Source organism: Pteropus vampyrus, unplaced genomic scaffold, assembly GCF_000151845.1.
Source record: "Pteropus vampyrus isolate Shadow unplaced genomic scaffold, Pvam_2.0 Scaffold506, whole genome shotgun sequence".
Lineage (NCBI taxonomy): Eukaryota > Metazoa > Chordata > Mammalia > Chiroptera > Pteropodidae > Pteropus > Pteropus vampyrus.
Window position 1 is genome coordinate 257,093 of NW_011889287.1, and position 3,762 is coordinate 260,854.

Genomic DNA, 3,762 nt, shown 5'->3' on the forward strand with positions numbered 1-3,762 from the left:
AAAGAAAGAAAGAAAGAAAGAAAGAAAGAAAGAAAGAAAGAAAGAAAGAAAGAAAGAAAGAAAAAGAAAGAAAGAAAGAAAGAAGAAAGAAGAAAGAAAGAAAGAAAGTTAATCAAGAGTAAAAAGTAAGAACGTAATACAAAAAGAAAATAATAAATCTAACTCTCTGGTGAATACATATTGGTCTAGGCAATTAATACACAGACCACTTTGGATGCTGCTAAGCTTTCACATTCTTCAGGGACAATCCCAAAATTGCTTGGTATCTCTTCAGGGAGTGTTCTAAATAACAAAAAAGAATCTATAAATTATTATCACTATTCCATAGCATAAGGCACATGGAGATACCAAGAGAGAGGTTTCATTACAGGTAAAGAGTATTTCATGTGATACTGTATTATACTCATAACCAAATTGTTTTGGTAATATTTGCGAGATAATATCTGTCCATGGAAAGCTTAGGAAAATAATAAGATTTCTGATTCACTTCTGCATGTATAATGTTATTAATAATGCATGAGCAGAATAGAACTGCTTTTTTTTCTTCAGATTAAATATGTTTTATACCTATTTTTCAAATATTTTCTCAAATGCAAAAAGAAAAAAGCATCTTTGAAATGTCAGTGCCTAATTGCTTATGTAAAATTTATATTTCATATAAATACTTAATCCAGAAGACAAAACCAAGAGTCAAGAAAGCCTAACGAAAGAGTCAGGAATAAAAAACTAAAATAAAATTCCGGCAGAATTATGAAGCTGCAGGTATGCAGTTTCTAGTTCGATGACTTTCCAAATCCTTAGTCATTTAGTCACTCTAGGCTCTTTTTATTCCTTTCTCAAAAATGTTGCAATCATTAATAAATATTTAAATTAATGTATGAATGTGAATTTTTTCCTGATAATCTTGATGAGCTAAAAGGAGGTTTCCACCTTGTACTGAGATGGAAAACCAATTTTTGGAGCTTAGAAAACTTTTAAGTTTTATAGTGATGGCATAATGTACACCCAGTTCAATTTCCATTGGAATCTGCCAGAAAGCACATATTTCCTCACAGAGTATAGCTTTAAAAAATTATAACCTGATAATCAACACAGATAGTAAGCTATGAAAAAGCAGTTGGATGCTTTCCATAGAAGTGTAAACCTGGTAGGGGGAGGCACTTCTATCTTCCCTAATCCTACAGAAAATCAGCACTTACTGATAGAAGTTTCACTATCAACTTCAATTTTATTGAAGTGCATGAAAGGCTTTCATGCACTTCAATAAAATTCAGATTGCTTCTTATTCCATCCATTTAAATTTTTTTTTGCTTAACAGTAGTTCAGTATTTTTAACATAAAAATGATATGTACATCAGAACAGGATAGGATATCAGAAACTCACAACCTTATAAATGTTTTATGGGAAAAATTTGTGGATTTTATGTAAACACATTTATAATTTAATGCTTTAAATACAGTATTTTTTAATTTGCTTTCTTATAAGTCATTCAGAGGCTCCTGACATTATTTTCCTTGTAGACAGAATCAATTATATTTTCCTTCTTTTTTGAGAAAGCATATATACAATTATTTGAACAACTAATATTTTACTTTAGCCTGCCACCCTCTGATATTTTTTATAAAAAGGCTTATTAGCATATACACACATATATATATGTCTTTATTTCATTATATTTCATTATATTTATTTATGCCTACATTAAATGCTCTATAATACTATGAAAGAGTCCTCTGTGGTCTTTATGTGGAGACAGAATTAAAATAACATTATGAAAGATATATCTATATATATATTTATGTAGATATATAGATATATATGTCTTTGACTGTTATCTTGCTAGTATGCTGTTATGTAATATAGTAGTTTTATACCTACCGTATGTATAAAGAATCTCTTTATCTAAAGGGAATGTATGTAAAAGTTCATTATGTAAAAATCAATTCCAGTGACCTCACTTTCTCTTAATTTGCTCAATTTCTTCATATTAGCCTAGGTCTGCCATGACAAAATACACTCCGTATGTTACAAACAACCTAGTATATGTCAGTTATAAGACATCTGGAGAGGAGGGAATATGTTAGGTTTTATGTTAAATTTTACTAAATTCTTTAAGTAAAGTAGACAATTATCCAAAATAACAATATATTTATGTTCCAGTTGTAATCATGGAGTTGGATCATAGATGGGGAGCGGGGTGCACTGGGACAGCTACCTGGATAACAAAACTACTCAATCTATTCATCATCATACTCCTGACAAAGAACTTAAGTCACACAAAAAGATTTTATATATACATATATAAAAATAATCCATTTTAGCAACATATTGTCTATACTTAAAAAATAAAAACTCACACACAAAATAGGCTCTATGTACTTAATATTAGACAGATATTCCCAGGTACTATAGACACATAGAAATATTTAATTCTCACTTGTCTTCCCAATGACCCTACAGGAAACAATTGATTTTGCTGATATGTATAGGAATTAAGAAAAATTACATCATTTGCTCAAAGTATTCCTTTGTGTACACCACAAATGTAGGTATAACAGAGACTGTATTTATCTATGTATATTTCCTTATATAAAGATGAATAATCTCCACAATGATCTTTTAAAGTTTCCATATTTATACACCTTTGTCCAATATTGGTTGTGTGTTAAATATTTCATTCTATACCACCTGCAGGCATAATGGCTTTCAAAGGAATATGTTTGAAAGCAGAGGATTCTAAATGTTTCTATATATCATTGAAATTTTGATTTTGAAAGGTCTATTATGTAATTAACATATGTATTATGTCATCTTATGTGTTTGGTAAATGCAATTAGGCAATTGTCATTACATAAAAGACAACAAAAAAGTTTAATAATCACCTATAAACCCAATACCTAAACATCTGACCATTTTTCATTTTTGCTTCCTTTATCTATATTTATATCTGCCTGTATCTATATCCATATGCACATCAGGGGTTGCCGCTCTTGGTTTTCTTGGCATTTGGGGCTGTATAATTCTTTGTTGGGGGTCACTATCTCAATATAGTAGAATAATTAGCAGCCTCACTGGACTCTAACCATTACATGCCAGCTGTGCACCTCCTCCAGTTGTGATAACAAAAATTTTTCCAACAGTATCGAGTATTTGGGGGGAAACCATATTCCTCGGGGGAAAATCACAAATCTTTCTCTATCTCTAACTCTATCCTTATCTTACTAAGTATATATGTTTTACTTGCTGGAGGTGGATAATTTTTATACAGCTTAACTGGCATATTTGGATTTATTTACTTTATACCAACCTTGTATACTAAAAAATTACCAGATGATACTACACGACAGCTATTGACTATACCAATGTCTCCATCCAGAATAGGTTTTCTGATAAACCTGGATGGACCAGCAAAACCTAACAGTGCTGAAAGAATTCATTCTCATGGGAATCACAGACCGCCCTGAGCTGCAGGCCCCCTTCTTTGGGGCGTTTCTTGTCATCTATGCTTTCTCAGTGGTGGGCAACTTGGGCATGATCATCCTCACCAAGGTGGACTCCAGGCTGCAGACACCCATGTACTTCTTCCTCAGACACCTGGCTTTCATCGACCTTGGTTATTCAACAGCTGTGGGACCCAAAATGTTGGTCAATTTTGTAACAAATCAAAACACTATCTCATATAATTGGTGCGCTACACAACTAGCTTTCTTCATCACGTTCATCATTAGTGAACTTTTCATTCTGTCAGCAATGGCCTATGA